Genomic DNA, 11780 nt, shown 5'->3' with positions numbered 1-11780 from the left:
TGAGAATTTGATATTCAGGAGGACCCAGCTGCCACCTCCCCCCCGCAGGTCCCCCCCTGACATGTGCAGAACCTCCAATTTCAACAGCCACCTTACCTGCTCTTAAATGCTGGTCAAGGCCTTATCCCCATGTGTCACAATCAGAAAAATCAGCATTTACCCTCCTCTCTCACATCACTCTAGAGAATATCTTGATGGTGACATATCAAGGGACCTCAATCTGTTGACCACCCTAAGCAAAAAGTAACCCCAATCAGCGGATTTAAGCATGTTTATCCCTAATCCTAAACCCTCTCAGAAACCTATATAAGGAGGCCTTCTCTCACTCAAAACCAACACTTCACCCACTTCACCAAGCAACGAAGCTATGACGACATTGCTCACAACGAGGAGGTATGGATGGAGCTCTACTCTCTCTCCCTCTAGTATGCTACATTACTAGCCCTAAAACCTAAATAAGGAGTCTTCTCTCATGCTCCATGACCACCATCCTCGCCATCATTCTCTAAGGTATTGATGTGTTGCTAGTAGGATCATACCTACTTGCTGGGTTGATTGTTTTTGACAAGGGATTATGCCATCCTTGGCTTGCTTCTCTATATCCTTGTTATGTATGATCAGATGCCGTTGTATTGTTAAGCTGATGTCTTGTGTATATATATGCTACATAAGGTCCCTAAGCTTCGTTTCTATGTGTTTTGCCATATGTTTTGATGCCATCATAATGCCAGAAGTCTCACTTGCCTATGTGCACTATGTGTGAGGTCCCTAAACCTCTTAATTTAGGGTGGTGTCCCCTTTGTTTTGTTCTTTGCTTGTTTGCATGAGGTGTGGTTTGTGGAGTGTGCACGAGTACAGAGGCCACCCGATTGCACTGCTCTTTTACCCGCTATCAGGTACCACAAACACAACGCATAAAATTGGATGATAAGTCTGTCAAATGTTTTTTTTTTGTTATAGTGCTGAAAGCAAAGGTTACAGGTTGTATCATCTGCAAAGAAAGCGTATTCTGGTTTCACGGGATGTAGTTTTTGTGGAAGAGTCTATTCAGCCCTTGCTGTCATGTACTAGAGACAGTAATGTAAGTTCACAAGACATTTAAGACACTTTCTTGCCTCTTTTCAATGGTGGAATATGAATGTAAATTCTAATGAGGAAAATATACATCCAGCGGGTGTTTCTGAAAATGTTACAGATCAGCCTATTACTGATGCAAATGTACATGATGTACTTGATGAGGAAAGGACTGAAAATGAGCAGGCTAGAGGTATGCCAAGATGGATGGTGCATAGAGGCAAATGTACAGCCTACGGGGGTTTTGGAAAATGTTACAGATCAGCCTATTACTAGTGCAGATGTACATACTTGATGTACTTGATGTACATGATGTACTTGATGAGGAAAGGGCTGAAAATGAGCAGGCTAGAGGTATGCCAAAATGGTTGGTGCATACATTGCATGACAGTAAATTGGATGCACCTTTGTCTATTCAAACTCGTTCAGGCTCTCACCATGCATCTTATGCATCAGATTGTTATGCTTTGGTTGTGTCTAGCCTACATGACGTTGAGAAACCTCTGTCTTTTGATGAAGCACATAATTCAAAAAATTGGATGGCTGCCATGCAATTAGAATATGATGCACTTATAGAAAATGACACATGGACTTTATGTGATTTGCCTCCTGGCAAAAAGGCCATTGGTACGAAGTGGGTTTACAAGTTAAAACGCAAACCGAATGGTGAGATCAATCACCATAAGGCTCGACTTGTTGCAAAGGGTTATGCACAACAAAAAGGAATAGATTATGAAGAGACTTTTTCTCCCACTTGTCGTTTGACTACTGTGCATTTCTATGTGCATTGGCAGCTCATTTTGGTTGGGATGTACATCAATCAGACATTGTTACTACTTTCTTGAATGGTGACATATTTGAGGAAGTTTATGTAACACAGTCTCGCAGTTTTGTCGTGAAAGGACAAGACGACAAAGTGTGCAGATGTAAGAAGGCTTTGTATGGGTTGAAGCAATCTCCTCGTGCTTGATATGAGAAAGCTGAAACTCATTTTGTCAAACGAGGCTTTTGTAACAATCCAACAGAAAGCACATTGTATGTAAAGCATAAGGGTGATGTACTTCTCATTGTGGTTCTTTATGTAGATGATTTGCTAATCATTGAACCAAATGAGAGACATATTGATGAATTTAAGGCTGATTTGAATTCTACTTTCAAGATGAAAGATTTGGGGTTGTTGCATCATTACTTGGGTATACAGTTTAAGCAGTGTGATGGTGGTATTGCCTTGTGTCAGAAAAGTTACATAGAGACATTGCTATGTAAGTTTGGACTTGGGGATTTCAAACCTATTTCCACTCCCATGGAAGCAGGTTTGAAGTTAAGTCTACATGATGCTGGTGATCTTGTTGATGTCACTCTTTATCAAACTGCTATTGGCTGCCTCATTTATGAATGCAACGCAAGGCCAGATATTCAATTTGTAGTCTCACAGGTCAATAAATTTATGCATAGCCTAGGTCTAAGCATTGGAAGGCTATCAAGAGGATTTTTTGCTACCTCAGTGGCACTTTAATCTTGGCTTGTTTTATCCCAAGGGGGGATCATTGCCGCCAGACTTACATGCTTTTTCATACTCAGATTGGGCTGGTTGTTTTGACACTCAATTTTCCACAAGTGGTTTTTGTTTCATGCTTGGCAGTTCATGTATATCATGGCTGAGCAAAAAGCAACCTACTGTGGCCACTTCGAGTTGTGAGGTTGAGTACAGGGCAATCTTCACAGCTATGGTTGAGTGTGTATGGCTTAGACGCCTTATGGTTGATTTGGGTGCTGGACAGGACATTGCCAACACTATCTATACTGACAGTCAGAGCGCATTGGTAGTTGGGAGGAACCCAATTTTTCATGCTCTCACAACGCACATTGAGGTGCATTACCACTATGTCAGGGAGAGGCTCTCAGCAGGAGAGATTAGCTTGGCTTATGTGCCAACACAGAACAAACTTGCAGATCTTTTCACAAAGGAATTGTCTCTTGAGAAGTTCGAAGCTTTTCACAAAACTTTGGGCTTACTCCCCTTTGTGGATTGATCATGTCCTCAGGGCATGGCACTTCCCTTTACTCATGTGCCAGCTCACCACATCACTCCAGGGGGGATTTATTACCATAGACATGTGGTAGTAATGTGTGCAAACACACTAGGACCGCCGGGGCATATTTTCCCTCTTTAGGAGGTTTTTTCCCCCGTGCATTGTATATATGTCCATTCATTCTAGGGCTATCTATCTTTCCATTGCACACTAAGTAACACACTCTCTATTGTGTGCCTTGAGCTTCCTTCATCTTCTCCAAGCTGTGTGCGTTTCTCTGCAACCCTAATTCCGACACATGGGGAGATGAAGGACAGAGAAAAAATATGCCATTGTGAACACCATCTCTCTCTCTCTCTCTCTCTCTCTCTCTCTCTCTCTCTCTCTCTCTCTCTCTCTCTCTCTCTCTCTCTCTCTCTCTCTCTCTCTCTCTCTCTCTCTCTCTCTCTCTCTCTCTCTCTCTCTCTCTCGACGTCAAAATGCACTTGTTATTAACATTGTGAAGGGGCTACGTCATGGAGTAGCCCATTGTTGCTCCTCGCATTGTAGTAACCCACCCCAGCCAGTGGTCCATTTAGACTGCCCAATATAGTAGTCTGTTGACACGGATTGCAATGTAGGAGCCCAAGGACGTGCACAATCATAGGAGTGGTGTTAGAGAGAGCACCTTAGCCTTGAGCATGGGTTGACTGAGATCGATACCATTTTTGCGGGAACCAACTCATGCATTCCAAAACCCACATTTGTGAACACCATCTCTCTCTCTCTCTCTCTCTCTCTCTCTCTCTCTCTCTCTCTCTCTCTCTCTCTCTCTCTCTCTCTCTCTCTCTCTCTCTCTCTCTGTGTGTGTGTGTGTGTGTGTGTGTGTGTGTGTGTGTGTGTGTGTGTGTGTGTGTGTGTGTGTGTGTGTGTGTGTGTGTGTGTGTGTGTGTGTGTGTGTGTGTGTGTGTGTGTCTCCCTTGCATACATGTCTACCTTTGCTCGAGGATTTGTAATTGCTACATTAGAGATTTTGAAAAATAAATTTGGCCTTCTTGGAGCATAGTGTAAATAACAACCTCTACCTCTTAAAAAATCCTATCCATGGTCGAGCAGATGAATATGTTTATTGCTTAGACCTTTGCACACTGTAACGATTACATTATCACACTGATGCTACTATAATAGTGTGAGGGAAAATATGTCATTCTGGAAAACAAATGATAATATACTTGCATTGTTGGTTCTTTTGCGGTTCAAAGGGGTAGATCTTGGAATGCAGTTATTACAATTGATAAGAGTTTCACAATTTGACATCTATATCAAAAGGAGATACAAGCCAACCATGTGTCACAACCTACAAGAATAGGAGTGTGGGTTCATGAGTGGTAAGATAGCCTTTGGGGTGTAGATGAACAAGGGACATGGGGAGTTGAAGGACATAGCAAAAATATGCCATTGCACCTAAAAAAGAGCAACGGCTCTTGGCAAGATGCAAGTATCTATTCTTCAATCTTGAAGGCCAAACAATATGTAGCACATTCATGCCATTTGTGATTGGACGGAACCTCAAGTCCAAGGTACTAAAAGCTCTCAATAACTTCAAGTGTCTCATTGTTGTACACAATGCATAGCTTCTCCTTATAGTTGGTTTTCACAAGCATAACCTTTGTTTTGGATTCATTCACAATCAGCCCACTATGCAAGCAAAAGTTCTCAAGGACAACCATAATCTTTTGTGCATCTTCTAAAGTGTGCGCTAGAAGCACTACATCATCCGCATACAACAAAGCATGATTACCATAGTGACCTCTTCAATGCCTTCTTCTTGCATAAACTCAAGTACCATTTGTTCCATTTGATCGATGCATAGAACAAAGAGAGTTGGTGACAACATACATCCTTGTTTAACCCCAATAGTGCTTACAATGTTTTTGAAATTCCTCTTCCCATGCACAATTGACACATCAGCTTCTCATAGATTTGAAAAACCACAAGCATAAACTCGCTTGGCACTTAGACTTCTTCCATCCTTCTCCACAAATTGTTACATGGAATCATATCAAAGGCTTTCTTAAAGTCCACAAAACAACAATACAATCACTTGCCTTTCAGCCGACTTTCCTCCATGAGAGCAGGAAGAGTGAGAAGATGATCGTTGGTGCTATGACATTGGCAAAAACCCGTTTGTCCTTTTGCACGCTTGTCATTCTCTTCAACCCAAACAACTTGGCCATAAGAGACCCAATCATTATAGTCCGGTAGTTGTTTACATTCTTCACATCCCCTCCTTCATACAAAGGCGTGACCCAATTAGTACTCCAATCATAAGGCACACCATGTTGAAGTGCAAGGCTGAACATATCACACATCCACTCATGAGTAAAATCTCTCATCCATTTGATTATCTCCGCCTTGATATCTTGAAGATCTCCCGCTTTGCAAGTGGACAACTTTTCAAGCCCACCGCATACATCCTTAATAGTAAAAAAAAGAGTGCATACATGGGAGTGAATCATAAAATGACATTTTTTCAGCATTTGGTTGCTCATATAATTGCCTACAATATGTGTACATATCCATAAAGCTCAAGTTACCAAAATTCTCAACCCGCTTGCCCCTCAAGTTTCTCCAAAACCTTCCACATGCATGTGCCTTTTCTTGGTTTTAAAAAGTTGTTTTTCTACTTCCCATCTTCTTCTCTTGGCATTTTATGTATGCAAATGACTTTGATAGTTGTCTTTGTCCATAGTTGCATCAAGCTTTATCAAGGACTTTCGAGCAACTTGACATTCTTTATTAAACCACCTTTTGTGTGATCTATCTTTGTTGATACCATGGAGATGCTTTATGGAAAAGCATTCTTTGGCACAAGAAAAAATAACTTTCTTGAAAGCTTCCCATTTAGTTTCCAATGGTGTGTCTTATTGAAGCTTTGTCATCCATAATTTTTGCTCAACCATTTCAATGTACATTGGTGTCCATTTAAAATCCATACATAGTGATAACTTCTCTTCCCTTTGACTGAGATTATCATTCTTAGTTGCTTCTCCACATGGAAGGTCAATACATAAGGTCGGATGGTCTGATTCCGGGGTCCATTGGCCAAACATAAATCTGTTTATGCGATACATGATGGCTTGGGAGAGTAGCATATAGTCAATCACACTATTCCCATTATGTTTTCTACATGTAAATCCATTGGTTCCACTCCACAAAGATACACCATTGGCAATGAGCATACTCGTGCTAATACACATGTGTAAAAGTAACTTTTTACACATGTATGATCGTACTTCAATGGTGATCTAGCTCATTCTCATCCATTGAAGTACGATCATACAAGTGAACTTCCTCCAACACTACAAGAGGTTCTTCATATTAGCAACGCTAGCAGTGCAACGCTCAAAAGTTAAAATCCACAGCGTTGCACTGCTAGCGTTGCTAATATGAAGAACCTCTTGTAGTGTTGGAGGAAGTTCACTTGTATGATCGTACTTCAATGGTGATCTAGCTCATTCTCATCCATTGAAGTACGATCATACAAGTGAACTTCCTCCAACACTACAAGAGGTTCTTCATATTAGCAACGCTAGCAGTGCAACGCTCAAAAGTTAAAATCCACAGCGTCGCTATGAGCGTCGCTATTTTATTTGTTGTATAACGACGCTTATAGAGACACTCATAGCAACGCTATGCTCCTTCCCTCTCCTCCCTCTCATGTTACCTTTCCCTCTTTCTCTCTCTCCCTCTCAATCTCTCTCGCACGCACGCACATTGTGTCTTTGAGAGAGAGAGAGAGAGAGAGAGAGAGAGAGAGAGATAATTTACATGCATGCATAAACAAAACAAATACACACACATTGAATGTACAAAAAATTTCACACACATGCATAAACAAAGAATGCATACACACACATTGAGAGAAGAAAAGAGAGAGAGAGAGAGAGAGAGAGAGAGAGAGAGAGAGAGAGAGGAGAAAACAAAGAGAAAGAGAGAGAGAGAGAGAGAGAGAGAGAGAGAGAGAGAGGGGGGGAGAAGATTAGCTAGCTAGGTTAGATTTAGGTTAGATTTTAGGGTATGTCAATGAAGAGGGAGTTCTAGCTAAGCTCTAGGCTTTGCCCAAAGAGCAAACACTAGGTACACACAACGCAATGAACTGTCCCATCAGAATATGACACCTATTAACTTACCCAGTAACCATGTTCAATTAGCTCAGAATCACCATATGTACAATTAGGTTAGATTTAAGATTAGATTTTGGATTTAATTTTATATTAAAGTCTACCTTCAGGATTATGGGAAAAAATTGGAGTTAGGCCAACGGTGGTCCCTCTCTACGGATGCGACCTTAAGTTGGAAAGCTTTCAATGGCATGATACTCAGATTGGAGGCCAACATGTAATGTGCACAGTAATCCCTCGAACAAGGATCTGCTGTGAAGAGATGTTAAGATGATGTGAATTGCTACATCTAAACAAGAGGCAAAGGGGTTTTGTCCACTACATGCATTGCCATGTAGACGTGGGTGTGTAGATATCTCGTATCTACAAATATAGGCATTGACCAATAAAGACGAGATTATAACCCAGTGGTTCTAATCTTCGTACACCTCTAGACCGAGGTGTGCGGGGATCCGACATGACTAGAGAATGTGAGGTAGTCAACAACAATTTAGGAATTTTGGGAAAAATGCACAAAAATGGGACAATTCTTCTTGCCTCCATTTCTAAGAACAACTATACTCTGGTTGAGGATGCATATCATTCTTGTTTTTAATTCCTAAATGAATGCTAGCATGAAAAGGATTTTCTTTTTCATCTTGCAAGCAGTTTCCATGTATACGCATGTCTATACAAACTACTAACCAAGTGCTACTTGTGAAGCTCTAAGTTTTGTCTTGGAGCTCAATTCTTGTGGCACATGTTACATGTAGGTGTAAAAGATGTATGGTCTTGAGGCATATGTTTGACGCAGATACTACAAGAGCGGTGCAGATCCTCTCCTTGAAAAGCATTGTGAGAGTTTGAAAGTATGCTTCTCCAGAGACAAGGATCATGTCTAAAGAATTTGTGAGACTCAAGACAATTGGTTGAGGGTGTGTGCCATCTATCTCTTATGCCTATTGTTTTTTGCAAGCAAACATAAAGGGTCACAATAAATTAGAAGATATAATGGTTAGTTTTCATGACGGATACCTATTTTAACCAATGACCAATAGCTCCTTCAAGGACAAAAGTTTTGTCAAAAGATGTAGATACTGGAAGTCTAAATGAAGGTTCTTTGAAAATTCTTACAAACCTAATGGGTGGTCCAAATTGCGTTGATATAAACATAGAAAAGAGGTTGCTCAATTCTAGGAATACTTGTAGAGATCTTGCAAGGTGACCACCTTGGAATCTCCTCGCACATCATTGTATCATTAGAATTAAAACCACCTCAAGTAAGCGTTGAGGCTCAAATTAAACTTGAGGCATAGCGTAATGGATACTCTACGGTAAGGGGTCTAGAAGAGTGACGGCCCCCCAAATATGAGCATATTATATTCCATTTATGTTGCAATTTTTATCTTATAACATGCTTGATGTGTTAGCCTAATGGATGACGTGGTCGCCCGCTAAAGCCTTGGAAGAGGAATCGAATCTTTGCTTCTACTAGTCCTCGCAGGCCACACTACTTCTTACCCACAGTTTTCCCTTCTATCTTTTCATGTGTTAACAACGCGTCTAGGCATAACTAGTTTCTTGCATAAGGATTTCAACGAGGGCGAAGAAGATATGCTAGCAAAATAGTAAGGAGGTCTGAGATGACAAAAAGAACTGCGTGTTTATTTTGATGCAATACTAGTGGCTCTCTTACCTTATGTGCATCTCCAAAGTTTAAATCGACAACCTCAAAGAAAGAGTGAAGCTCGAACTTGAGGTCGAGCAAGATGAAAGCATTGCATCGATTCAAAGACATTGTGCTCTCAAAGGATGTGTGCACTCACTGGGTAGTCCCATGAAAAGTAAATGGTGTTTCCATTATTTAGCTCACGACAAAAGAACCATGTGAAATTCATTATTAAGGAAATGCACTTTAATTTGAATTTTGAAATTCAAACTTTAGGTTTTGTCAGATTTTGACGATGGCTCTCCCATGTCGTCTGTAGATACCATTCATTGTCGTACGTCACGTGCTACGCTGCAGTTTGTTGCTGTGACAAAACCTCAGCCATGTGTGATAAAGCTCGTACCTCTAAGATCTTGTGCTTCATAGTGGTGAGCCGGTAGCTGCAGACAACAACCCCCATGCATTGTTGAGATTAACATCATCCATGAGTGATAAAGCTTGTACCTATGAGATCTTGTGCTTGACGATGGTGAAGACGATGGTGAGACGGTGCCTGCCGACAACAACCACGACCAGGTCTCCCTGCAGTGTTGCTAACTCAATATGCTTGTACTTCTAACCCCAACCATTCATATAAGCACTTGGAGAAGGTAGCTATGTCAGAGAGACCGTGGTGATGAGCAAAGATGTGAGAGAGAAAGACAAAGAGAGGTCGCCAAAGGAGGGCACAAAGCAAAGATGCTCTAAGCCTCCTACCTGTACTGCTACCTAGCATTTCTCCATGACTGTACTGATGAATAGTCAAGCTTTCAGAATCTCCTTGAATTTGATGTGGTGCATGTTGCTTGCTTCTTCATCCATTGATCTGTGTTTTGACGATGCCCTTGGATCCATTATTGGTATTGTCACAAATGTCCTTTATTGTGCACGAGAGAGAGAGAGAGAGAGAGAGAGAGAGAGAGAGAGAGAGAGAGAGAGCCCACCTCCCCATTTGATGAGCCTGGTCGATCAGTGTTACTGATTCATGCTTGTACCTCCAAGATCCACCAACGACAGGGGCAAAGCTCAGCCATTCATAGGAATTGACGATGATGAGATGATAGCTACAGAGCGACAAATGTGATCATGAGTGAAGGACAACATGGAGATATTAGAGCTATGGTAGCTACCGAGTGATGGTGATGATGAGCGGAAGACAACATGGAGGTATGAGCAAATCCAAAACAGAAATGAGGGGAGAAAGTTTTGGTAATTGGGGTGGAGTTAAAGGATCAAGTGGAAGGAGAAGTCAATGACCTTATAATAATTAGGAGGCATCCATGCTTTGAGTTGCATCTGCAAGTTGGACCTCTCTCTCATAAATTGGCTAATCTGTAGTTAATTTCTCCAAGGCTCAAATCATGTGCACAATTTTATGCATGCTCGTGCTTGTTCCTCGCCAATTGTTCCATGCAAGCACACACATGAGTTATTTTTCTCATAGAGTATGTAGTTTAAAATGTTTGAAAAGCGTGAAGTTTTTGTTGCTGCAAGCCTTAGTTAGATGTTTGAACCATGTGATGTAAGTGTTGGTGGTGGGCGTTTTGTAGCTAACACGGCAATAGGCTCTAGCCTTATGCCCTTTATTAAGGTAGAGGCTTACACCTTTGAGTCCATTATGTGCCTAGAGGAAGGCTGAGGCTCGAACGCAAGTTCGAGCCGCTCGTGCTCTTATTGTCTTTGGACAAGATGGAGGCTCAAATTTTTACTTACAAACTTGGAGCAAAGAAATGGCCCGAACTTAAGTTCGACCCTCATGTCCATTACATACCTCATGAGGCTCGAACTTAAGTTCAAGCCTCATGTCCTTACATACCTGAAATAAGGCAATTGCTCGAACTCAAGTTCGAGCTTCATGGCCCTTACATACCTACAGCAAGGAATGGCTTGAACTTAAGTTAGAGCCTCATATCCCTTACATACTTGAAATAAGACAATTGCTCAAGTTCGAGCTTCATCGCCCTTACATACCTAGAGCATGAACAAGAGATTAAGTTTGAGTCATATGTCTTTACCTATGGGTTTGGAACAAGGTAGAGGCTCAAACGCTTCACCCTCCTTACATACCTAGAGCATAGCCCCAAGAGTTTGAACTTTAGCCTTGCTTTAGGTATTAAAAGGGACATATAAGGCTCAAACTTAAGTTCGAGCCTTTTGTCCTCTATGTATTTAAGTTTGACCATCATGTCCTCTATGTACCTAGATCAAGGTGTAGTCTTCAAATTATCCCTTCTGTACCACTTAGATGAAGGTTTATGATTTTTGAGTCCTATATCCCTTAACTACCTAGACCGAGGTAAAGGAGGTGTAGCCTTGTGTTGACATGTATATAGAACAAGGTGAATGCTTCATTTATACTCCTTACATACCGATATCAAGGTGAGGGCTCAAATTTCTGAGTGTGCTCATCATGTCGTTTTGGTACCTTAAACATGGTGGTAGCTCTAGCCTTATGCCACTTATGTACCACCATTCAATACCTAGTGAAAGGTGGAAGGTTACACAAAGGGGCATAGAATAGGGACACACAGGGGACATGAGGCTCGAGCACAATGCCTAGCAAGAGGTATAATCTTATAGTAAACATTGACCTTCTTGCCCTTTTTTATTAAAAAAATGAATATATTCATTTGAGAAGCGTGCCCATTATATACCCAAGCATTCTTCGTATATATTAGTGAGCGATGACAAAAAGTGAGGGTTGAACATAAGTTTGAGCCCCTACTCATTTACTAGTGTCTCATGTTTATAAGGCACAAAGGGTCTGCATAAACACCCATTAGGTCAAGCTTAACAAAAAATTATTGCAATTTTAAGTCCCAT

Source organism: Adiantum capillus-veneris, chromosome 8 (assembly GCF_014529385.1).
Source record: "Adiantum capillus-veneris isolate H3 chromosome 8, ASM1452938v2, whole genome shotgun sequence".
Taxonomy (NCBI): domain Eukaryota; kingdom Viridiplantae; phylum Streptophyta; class Polypodiopsida; order Polypodiales; family Pteridaceae; genus Adiantum; species Adiantum capillus-veneris.
The sequence above is the reverse complement of the archived record's forward strand: the minus strand, read 5'-3'. Positions refer to the sequence as shown.